A 12,036-nucleotide genomic window follows, 5' to 3' on the forward strand; every position below is an offset into this window, starting at 1 on the left:
AAATATTCAGTTTAATAGCTGTGAACTATGAAAAATGATTTTTATAATCTTAAACCTTTACTTACTTATATATTATACCCCCTTTTTGAGGTCACAGTCATCTTTACAACAAAAATCAATCTTTTGAACACAACTTTAAATGAGCTGAAGTCTAGCCTATTTTGGAGCCATTCTAACATGGGGTGAGGTGGGAGGCAGAGCCTTATCTCAGGTAAGGTGGAGGCTCTTCACAAATAACACAATACAACATTACATCTGGAACATGAATCAAAGAAAGGCTAAGAGAGCTTTTAACTTTCTTTTTGTGGAAAAAGTGGCAGAATGATTCCATGTTGCACAATGTCACCTTTAAAGAGATAAGACTCTCATTATCTTTCAAAAATTCATTTAAATTCCAATTGCAGTGTGGAGAGTACCACAAATTTGCATCTATAGCTTACTGAAAACAGGTTACTTTATTCATCTATAAAACATCAAATGACATGAATATATGCCAACCAAGTTTGTTATTTCTATGCAAATCTGAGACTATTGCTACAGATAATTTTAGTTTGGAGAACAAGCTTGGAAAAGTGGTCTCCTAAGCTTTACATTTAACTAAGTTTAACTTTAAAAGTACAATTTAGAATCCAGAGTGTACAGTAGCAATAATCACAGGTCTGCATGGGTTAGAGTGCTAGCAGAAATCAAAGGATCACCTTAAATCTCTTCTACATTCAGGAAACAGTGCTAATGATCAGAAATTGACTTTGTCAAAGCAAACAAGATAGGTCTTCAAGTGACAGTGTGGCCCTTGTGTGTCAGATACAATTATAAAAGAGAATACTTATTAATGTTATCTTGCCTTTAATCTTACAAAACTTTCATTTTATGAACTTTTATATAACACTTATATAAGACTTAGATATAGTTTTCAGATGCATACATATACCTAGTCACATATATTTAGGGTATCAACTAAATTGTTATAACCTAGTAACAGTTATTTGTTTAACTAGTTACAGAGTAATCATTTATGACTTTAATACACAGCCGGTCGTGGTGACATGCCTGTAATCCCATCGGCTTGGGAGTCTGAGGCAGGAGGATGTAAGTTCAAAGCCAGCCTCAGCAAAAAGCGAGGTGCTAAGCAACTCAGTGAGACCCCATCTCTAAATAAAATACAAAATAGGGCTGGGGATGTGGCACAATGGTCAAGGGCCCCTGAGTTCAATCCCCAGTACCCCAAAAAACAAACAAAACAAAACAAAACAAAAAACAGGAGAGAATCACTGAAACCAGGGCTGACAGATGGGAAACTTTAAAACAGACACATCTGCAGGTACAAATTTCTTCCACTTACTTGACTTTGGACACACCAACTCCAATAGCAAGATTGTATCATAATCCAGAAAGCTATTCAAAAGCCAGAGGGTTACAGTAAAACATTATCATAGACAGGCTTATACCTGTAGGTGGTCCTTTTTTAAACTCACTTTACCTCTGCAGACCAACTCCAATTGTAAGACTGTTCAAAAAAGAAAAACAGAGAGACCACCAGAGAGGACCCCCAAACCATGTCTGACAGATGGGAACCTTTAAATTGAGCAGCCCAGATCTTTCCCAGGGGATTACCTATAGGATCAGTGCAGTATTGGCCATGTTTTAAAAGGGGGTAATAACAGATATAAACAAAACGAAAACATAGACAGTCAACCAGAGGGAGTTCCCAAACCCAAGGCCAATAAACAGATGAGAACCTAGAAAAATCAGAAGGGAGTAAATATCCTGCTTAACCAGGACTCCTACCCCAGTGGTGCCACAGGTGTCCCCACAAACAGGGACCAGATGTTCCCATGAAGAGGAAACAGGTGTGTAGAATCAAAGGTCTTGGCGTGCACATGGGGGACTTACCAGATGGCCAAGGGTGTTGTGACTTTACTGAGTTCAGTTTCCTTTTTCTCAAAGTGGACCACAATGGAGCAACCTGTACCCCTTAGGGAGAGAAAGCAGAAGTTCTCCAAAGCCAAAGGAGCTTTGGCAGCTGCTGGGAGGGTCCCTCAGTCCCTCCCTTTGCTCACAGGAACTGCTCCTCTGGTTCAACCCACGGCAAACTCACCCATCTCCTAACTCTCCAGCAGTTGGCTCTCAACAAGTGTTCGCCAGCATCTTGCATCCCAGCATCAAAATGGGGTTCTTTGGAGAGCCAGGTCTGCCCAAGAGAGCTGGAGTGGGGGCTGCTCTTGGGTCCCATCTAGGGTGCCAAATTTGTTACCTTGTCCCTGATGCCAATGTAATAATGAGGACATGATTTTGAGAAAAAGGAAAAATAAGTTTGATTATTTTGCTAGCAAAGGAGAAACACAGAGGACTCCCATCCTAGAGGCTGTGATTCTGCCCATCAGCAGGAACAGAGACTTTTAAAGAGGTGACTGAAGGCTACATTCACGTGTTCTCTGTTGGAGTTGTCATTCACTTGCTAATTTGGGGATAGTCATTTCTTTTCTGAGATCTTCTGGTGCCATCCCCCAAATCTGGATTACTTAGGTTCTATGTTGAGTGTGTACTCGAGGACAGATAAATCTGCCTAAAATGGGAAAGAAAAGTAATCCTGTTTCCCCTGAGATTAGAGAAGGGGAGAAATTAGGGAGGGCAGGAGGAGAGGAAGAGAAAGAAATATGTTCATTTCAAAAATAAGTTGCAGTGGCAGAGCAGCAAGGGCTATAGTCAAAGCATAAAGTGGACCATTGTTACACCAGCACCACAATAAAAAAAATAGAATTTAGTTTTGTGCTTTAAACACTTCTAGGAATATTGCATCTAGTTGTCCAATAAAGGTAATTAATAATCCAGGGTTATTAACAGATATATATGTGCGCACACACACACACACACACACACACAGGGGAACCCAGGAACACTCTATCACTAAGGTACACCTCCAGTCCTTTTTATGTTTTAGAAGTTACCCAAGGTCTCTAAGTTTTCTAGGCTGACCTTGAACTTGTGATCCTCCTGCTTCAACCTCCTAAGTCTCAGGGAGTATAGGTGTGCGCTCCTATGAGAGGTGAAACAACTACTTTTTATGTCTACCTGTTTAATATGCCTCAAGTCAGGTTTCTTTTTTATTTTTTTTTAAGAGAGAATTTCAATATTTATTTTTTACTTCTTGGCAGACACAACATCTTTGTTTGTATGTGGTGCTGAGGATCGAACCCGGGCTGCACGTATGCCATGCGAGCGCGCTACCGCTTGAGCCACATCCCCAGCCCCAGGTTTCTTTTTTAAACTTTTTTTATTGCTGCCTTTAATTATACATAATAGTGAGATTGGTCATGCCGCCTTCTTACATGCACATAACATATATATAATTCCATCAATCTCATTCTGCAGGACCTTCCCTTTCCCTCTCCCCATCTCCCTTCCATCTGCTTGCTCTGCTCTGCTGATCTCCCTTCTATTATTATTATTATTATTATTATTATTATTATTATTATTATTTCAATTAGTGCATTGAAATATACACACAAACGGGATTCATTGTAGTGTATCAAGCCAGATTTCCTTAAAACATTCTAACAGTAGGCACGGTGGTGCACGCCTGTAATCCCAGCAGCTCAGGAGGCTGAGACAGGAGGATTGTGAATTCAAAGCTAACCTCTGCAAAAGCAAGTCACCAAGCAACTTAGTGAGACCCTGTCTCTGAATAAAATACAAAATAGGACTGGGGGTGCAGCTCAGTGGTTGAGTGTCCCTGAGTTCAATTCCCAGTACCAAAAAAAAAAAAAAAAATTCTAACAGTGACATGCAGTGCCCTCTTATCTGTCACCCATCTGGAAGGTAGCCAAAGAGTAAGTAGCTATAGCAGGCACTGCTGCCCACTTTTAGGAACCAGCAGCCTGTATGCTGGGAAAAGGAGAGGATATGGGAAGTGATAACTCCCAGCCTTGATGCAAGTTGGGGACTGAAAGATCTATGTCAGCACTGGGTTCTAATCCACAGCTATCACCTCACTTTTGCATCTTTGATCTGTTCCTTCCCACTGGACACTTGCTTCCCAGGCTGTTAGTTATACCCCCACATTCCTTAACAAAGCAGAACTGATCAGCAGAGACCGACTTGCTGAACATGGTGTCGTCCAAGAACGGCCCTCCTGAGTCACTGGTCATTCGGGGCTTCCCTCTTTAGGATATTTCTCCCCTACCCCCACATGCCTCTGCAGGTCCCCTGTACAAGGCTACAGTTGCTCCAGGGGCTGCCATTGACTTATTCATACAGGAGATACATCTTGAGGACTGACGAGACACCAGGCATCGTTCTCCTGCTGGGGATGCAGCAGTGGAAATACAAACCCTGATCCCAGCCTCTGTGGGCTGTGCATTCTATAGAGGGAACAGACGGCACACAGATCAATGTTAATTGGGAGAAAGGGCTAGAAAGAAAACAATTCAGGTACTCGGGAGGGGGAGGCAGGAAGATAGCAAGTTGGAGGCCAGCCTTAGTGACTTAGCGAGATCCGGTCTCAAAAAGGTGCCATCCCGTGTGGGGGCATGGCTCTGCCATGGTGTCACAGTGACCTTGCTCATATCTACTTAGGCAATGTCTTGAACAGTAGTTTATCTGAGTCTTGGCAGAACGCCTTGTGATCTTCATGGACATGGAGGGAGCTGCTATGGGGCCACCTTCTGTCGAGCAGGGAGCTGTCCTGAGACACTGCATGCACTGGACCTCTTAGTTGTGGTAGTGGACTTCTTGGTGGGTGAGACAAAAGTCACAGGGACTTGGCATCTTTGGCTTATTCTTTTTGCAATCTGTAAATTGCCTAAATTATTCTTTTTGCTGTGATACATGATCGAAGTTTGAAAGTGGCTCCTTGTAACCTCACTGATTCACCTGGTCAGGAGGTGGCCTTGCCAGGTGTGAGCTTGATAGCTGCACGTCCTCGTTTCTGCTCTCGAGGCAAGCAGCCCAAGGCGAGCAGCCCAAGGCTTCATAGCTCACCATCTCCTCGGAGTGTCCTTAGCCATCTTGCCTGTCAACTTTTCTTCCAGGCATGTTTCATTTCTGCTCTGTTGAATTGCATTTCTTGTTTCCAATCCTTCCTTTCCAACCACACCACTCCCAGAGTAATCTTTTCTTTTTCTTGGTACCAGGGATTGAACCAGGGGTGCTTAACTCCAGAGCCACATTCCCATCTTTTTTTGTATTTTTTTTTAAAGAGAGAGTGAGAGAGGATAGAGAGAGAGAGAGAATTTTTAATATTTATTTTTTAGTTCTCGGCGGACACAACATCTTTGTTGGTATGTGGTGCTGAGGATTGAACCTGGGCCGCATGCATGCCAGGCGAGCGCGCTACCGCTTGAGCCACATCCCCAGCCCTCTTTTTTTGTATTTTATTTAGAGAAGGATCTTGCTGAGTTGCTTAGGGCCTCCCTAAGTTGCTGAGGCTGGGTTTGAACTCACGATCCTCCTGCCTCAGCCTCTGAGTCCCTGGGATTATAAGTTGGTGCCACTGCAACTGGCCAGAGTAATCTTAAAATGCCATTTTGTACATGGTGCCCCAAAGTTCACAGATTGTAGGTTGACATGCTTTAGCTTCTTGTTCAAGACTCTTAACACTTGGTCATTTGTTACTTCTTCAAATTTCTTTCCCAAGAATCCTCTGTATCAACCTTTTCATCTCGCCATCTTGTCTAGCATGTGGGTCTTTGAATTTGCCAGATTGGCATCTCCTGGGAGGCCTAGGCTAAGTATCACTTTCTTTTCTCCTGATATGTTCCTACATCCTGAATTCTTCTGAAACTGCAGGTGACTGAATTCTCTGTGGGCTTGCAGATGAGTCAAAAGTAGGAAATGACTAGAGAAGCTTGGCTTGGTGGTGCACCCCTATAATCCCAGTGGTTTGGGAGGCTGAGGCAGGAGGACCTTTATTTTATTTATTTATTCATATGAGGTGCTGAGAATCAAACCCAGTGCCTCACACATGCTAGGCAAGTGCTCTGCCACTGAGCCACACCCCGGCCCTCCTATTTTTTATTTCTAGACAAGATTTCCCTAAGTTGCTTAGGGCCTTGCTAAATTGCTGATGCTCCCTCCAACTTGTGATCCTCCTGCCTTGGCCTCCTGAGTTGCTGGGATTACAGGCGTGTGCCACCACACCACATTCCTGTTGAAAACAGCAGTGTAGGAGGCCCCTAAAATTTGCCATATAATTTTGCTGTCTGCATAGCTGTGGGGTGGAAGAGGAAGAAAGGTCTGCAATTGTAGCCAACTGCATAAGGCTGCTTGGACCCCATGAAGGATAGGAACCCCTGATGTAGGCAGAAGATTAAACCCCACTAGGGTTTGGCGTTACAAGGCTGGACAGGTATCTCAGCTAAGTGTCACACTGGTTTATCATTAACCTTTCTGAATCACAGTGTACTCATTTGGAAAACAGAAATTATATCTGTTCTGCTTACCCTACTGACTTTCTAAAGGAATAAATAAAATACTTTACATAAAATTGCTTTATAGATGATTGAGTGCTCTACAGATCTCATTATGCCACTTAATTCCAGGCCATGTGGTTCCGTGTATTATGTTCCAGTTGACATCATGTCCTGTTTATCTCAAAATACTAAGTTCGTCTTTATCTTTTGTCCCCTCCCCCTGGTTGTCTGTGTGCTTCATTGGTCTGGAGTCCTTTGCAATTACCTCAATCATGGCCACAAGCAAAGCTTTGGGATCAGACCCTGACAGCCCCAGCTCCCATTGATCAGGTTATAGCAAGGCTCCTGCATCATTGTAGAGCTTGTTGATGAGGAAAAGAAACTCACTGCAGCTGGGTCCCCTCCTCTCCGAACGGAAATGAACATATTATTTAAAGCAGTGCATCTCAAATTATCCCTGGTGAAGGACTTTGGTCTTACTTGCTTGCTTTCTTCTTTTTCTTTTTTGAACCAAGAATTGAATTCATTGGCACTCGACCACTGAGCCACATCTCTGGCCCTATTTTGTATTTTATTTAGAGACAGGGTCTCCCTGAGTTGCTTAGGGCCTCTCTCTTGCTGAGGCTGGCTTTGAACTCTCGATCCTCCTGCCTCAGCTTCCCAAGCTGCTGGGATTACAGGCGTGCACCACCGCCTGGCTTTAGTCTTGCTTTCTGAAACATCGTGTATTAATATTTTTTAGAAAATTGTGTATTAATATTTTATTTTTTTAATTTTTATTGTTGGTTGTTCGAAACATTACATAGTTCTTGACATATCATATTTCACACTTTGATTCAAGTGGGTTATGAACTCCCATTTTCACCCCGTATACAGATTGCAGCATCACATCGGTTGTGTATTAATATTTTAGAAAAATTATAAGACCTGTAAATTATGACCTGTTTTTTTTTTAACCATTAGATTCCATAGACAATTGTCAAAATATCTACAAAAATGTCTAGATCTTACTTGCAATTTCTGTGCTTTTGGTGGATTTGGAAGCAAACAGTTCACAAAGAGTACAGATTTAAAGGCTACACAGGTATTTCAAGAAGATGAAGTCCAGTGGAAAATCTGATTAGCTGATGATCAATGGATGGTTCTCCCTTGGTCCAATCAGCTTCAAGGAATGAGTGATACCATGGTATACATGCCACCAGTTGACAGAGGATTTGGTTGATTTGGTTGAGAACAACCTGGCAGAGATACTGGTCGGGATCTACATGCAGGCATGCAATAGGAGATGATAGCTTGCTGTTTTCAGGGCTGCCCTTTGAATGCAGCATCCTCAGCTGGGAACTGGAGCTCTGTTCTGCAGAGTACGTGTTTTGTAACACACAGAGCAGAATCTTGGCTTAGTGTTTAAACACCCCTGGGTTCAATCCCTGGTACATGAAAAAATAAAAAATAAATAAATAAAATAAGAAAAAGCAGTGGGTAGGATGGCAGGGGATCAACCTCTAGCTCTGTACAATGAGTTTAGTAATGTCTAACTCAGAATTATATAGGTTGTCACAGGCTAAAAGTAAACACACCTTACAAATACCCAAGTGTTTGCTGAAGCTATTTAAGAAGTCCAAACATGGAATTGTTAGGAATTAGTAAATAAGAAAGCTTTCCTTGTGAATTTCAGCTGTTATCACAGCTATGCAATTCATGTGTAAAATTATCCCTCATCCATTTTTTTTAAAGCATGTAAATGAACAGTTAGTTTTATTTCAAGAATTTTTGTAAAAATGGATGACTGTGGCCAGGTGTAGTGATGCACACCTGTCATCCAGAGACTCAGGAGGCTTGAGGCAGGAGGGTTGCTGAGTTCAAGGCCAGCCTGGGCAACTTAGTGAGACAGTCAATAAAAAATAAAAAAGGTTAGGGATATACCTCAGGGGTGGAGCGCCGCCCCTGGGTTCAGTGTCTCTCTCTCTCTCTCTCTCTCTCTCTCTCTCTCTCTCACACACACACACACACACACACACACACACACAAGGAAAAGAGAGAGGGAAAAAAAGGACATCTAGAATCTGGGTTAGAATGACAGGATAAAGTAGGACCATAAACACTCTTTCCTCTAAGACCTGATGAAATGAAAAAACCGTTATCTGTGACAAACATTCTTTGACAGCGAGGTCACAATCATAAACCAAAGCTTCACGAAAACTCAAGTGGAAGGAAACCCTCTGCCAGGCCTTAGGATGGGCCCCTCTGCCCACATTAGAACCGTCACAGCACAGGGAGGCCACAGGCGGTCAGGGAGTTGCCAACCAGTAAGAGGATTTCATATAAAGTCTGTCTGATTTCTACAAAAGTAGGCTCTCTCCCCAGGGGCCTGCTTCCCAGGGTCAGAGCTCTCTAGCTTCCACAGCCCCCTGCACCTACCACCTGCCCAGAGCCTGAGGGCCTCTGAGACTGCAGCTCCAGGGAGGGCACGGGTTCCACCTGACAGAGGGACAAAACCAAGATAATGCCCCAGAGGCAGTCAGCGTGGGGGCTTGGTGTCCAACCTGTTCTTCACCATCTCACATTTCACTCCATTTGTTTATGGCTCCACTCTGCTGGGGGCCTGTCTACTAACAAGCGGATGTGTTTCTCCTAATGTACACGTGGACACTCGGTGCCTCTAGACTACAAAAGCCACACCATATATTCCTTCTACTCAAAAGTACAGGACTTACAACTTGCCACATTGTCAAGTTTGCCCTACTATAGACCAAGAACTATTTTCTGGAAGTGAATTCAAAGTTTCTTTCTTTTTTTTTTTTTAAATATGGAACGCTTCACGAATTTGTGTGTCATCCTTGCACAGGGGCCATGCTAATCTTCTCTGTATCGTTCCAATTTTAGTATATGTGCTGCTGAAGCAAGCACTCAAAGTTTCTTTTTTTTTTTTTTTTTAAGAGAGAGAGAGAGAATTTTTTTTTTAATATATATATTTTTTTTTAGTTCTAGGTGGACACAACATCTTTGTTGGTATGTGGTGCTGAGGAACGAACCCGGGCCGCACGTATGCCAGGCGAGCGCGCTACCGCTTGAGCCACATCCCCAGCCCAAAGTTTCTTAATTTGTCTCATTACTGTGTCAAAACAACACAAGGGCTGGGGTTGTGGCTCAGTGGTGGAGCGCTTGCCTGGCACGTGTGAGGCACTGGGTTTGATCCTCAGCACCACATAAAATAAATAAGGTATTGCATTTATCTATAACTAAAAAAAAAGTATTAAAACAACAATATAAGAAGCCGGGTGCAGTGGCGCACGCCTATAATCCTAGCAACTCAGGAGGCTCATACAGGAGGATAGCGAGTTCAAAGTCAGCCTTAGCAAAAGTGAGGTGCTAAGGAACTCAGTGAGACCCTCCTCTCTCTAAATAAAATACAAAATAGGGCTGGGAATGTCGCTCAGTGGTTGAGTGCCCCTGAGATCAATTCCCAGTACCCCCCCAAAAAAACCCCTCCCCAAACCCACAAGACCATACTTTTAAATTTATTATTTTTAATTTTGGGGGGCACTGGGGATTGAACCCAGGAGTGCCTTACCACTGAGCCGCATCCCCAGCCCTTTTGAGACAGGGTCTTGCTAAGTTTCTGAGGCTGGCTTTGAACTTGCAATCCTCCTGTCTCAGCCTACTGAGTTGCTGGGATTACAACTGTGCACTCATGCCCCGCTAGTGTTGCATGTTAACTTTTATTAAAAAACAAGCGAACATCTTTAACTTATCAGATGCTTCAATTCACATTTCTGTCTGTAGGCAATGATCACGGTATAGACCCAACACAACAAAAGCAATCAACATAGGCTGATAAAGTGGTAGGTACCAGGGCTGTGCTCAAACAGGGAAGAAAATACCAAAGGCCAGTTGGAGAATCAGGTAGTTTCCACAAGTGTCCTCAATACTGTGATTCTGATATGAAGTAGTCACCCCCTCAGAAGAGTGCCGGGGCCAAGGACTCAGCTGGGCTGCTTTGAACTTATAAAGAATAGATGTATGGACCACAGTGCCGATTTATCTGCAGCGGTCATTCAAGCAGATCAAATTGCAAGGACTGCCAGCAGAGCCCAGAACTCAAATAAGAACAAATGCTCTTCAGTTTCTCAAGTAGCCCAATCTATTCCTCTGATCAGGATGCTCTCTTACCTGGATAATCTTAGAGGAAAGGAAAACAGAACTCTCCCCAGCTCATCCTTTTCAACATTCTGTCAGTCCCCCAGAAATACAACCCACATGATGAAAATTTTCTAGATTATGGCTCCTCTCCTGTTTAGTGCATTCCTTTAATAGGGAGTTAGCTCAGGGTATCTTTACTGACTGGGGAAATGTCCTTGGTTGAGTACCAGCAACATGGTTGTAATAGGGTGACTTTTAAAAATTCTTTCCCCAGAATCTTAAAATACAGTCCCCCATCCTCAAGATTGAACTCAGGGCTTCATATGTTAATGTTAGGCAAATACTCTACTACTAAGCTACCTCCTGTCCTTGTTTTTTTTTTTGTAGAGGAGATTGAACTCAGGGGCACTCAACCAATGAGCTACATCCCCAGCCCTATTTTGTATTTAATTATTATTACAATTTTTTTAGATATCAATCAACCTTTATTTTATTTATTGATACGTGGTGCTGAGAATCGAATCCAGTGCCTCTAGGCACTGTGCTGTGCCTCTGAGTCACAATCCCAGCCCCTGTATTTAATTATTTAGAGACAAGGTCTCACTGAGTTGTTTTGTGCCTCACTTTTGGTGAGGTTGGCTTTGAACTCATGATCCTCCTGCCTCAGCCTCCTGAGCAGTTGGGATTACAGGTGTGCGCCACTGGCCCCAGCAGAGGCTATTTTTATATGGTAGCAAATACATCAATTTGAATAGGATGCAAAAAAGTTTTTCAGAGTTCTTAGAAGAATGATTTATTTGCCTGTGAAGAAGTATGTTAGCAAAGTAAAGGAAAAACAATTTTGAGGACATTCAATTAATTTTTTTTGTACAGTATTCTCCTGGCAAAAGCCCTGGGTGCTGAGGTTGCGCCTCAGCGGTAGAGCGCTTGCCTAGAACATGAGAGGCCCTGGGTTCAATCCTCAGCACCACATTAAAATATATATATTCTGGGTGAATATAAGAGGCACAGATCATCAACAACTTTCAGGTTTCCATGCACAGGAGAAATGTCTGGGTGCTTGTTAATACCAAGAGATTTCCATGTCCCAAGTCCAGAGACAATGATTTATTAAATCCAGAGTTGGGCTCAGGAAGCTGTAATTTCAACGACCTGTCTGCCTGATTCCGATGCTGAGAGAACACTTTGAAAAACACAATGGGCTGGGGATATGGCTCAGTTGGTAGCATGCTTGCCTTAAATGCACAAGAAGACTCTGGGTTCAATCCTCAGCACTACAAAAAAATTCCAAAACCCAACAAGACAGGTCTTAAAGGGGGATTTCAGAAAGCAGGGGAATACTCCCCCACCCCACCCTGCAGTACTGGCGTTTGAGGCCAGGGGTGCTCTACTGCTGAGCTACAATTCCAGCCCTTTAACAGTTTTTTATTTTGAAATAATATCTCCCTAAATTGTCAAGGGTGGCCTTAAACTTGCAATCCTCTTG

Source organism: Spermophilus citellus (genome assembly GCF_964194105.1).
Source record: "Spermophilus citellus genome assembly, chromosome: 17".
Lineage (NCBI taxonomy): Eukaryota > Metazoa > Chordata > Mammalia > Rodentia > Sciuridae > Spermophilus > Spermophilus citellus.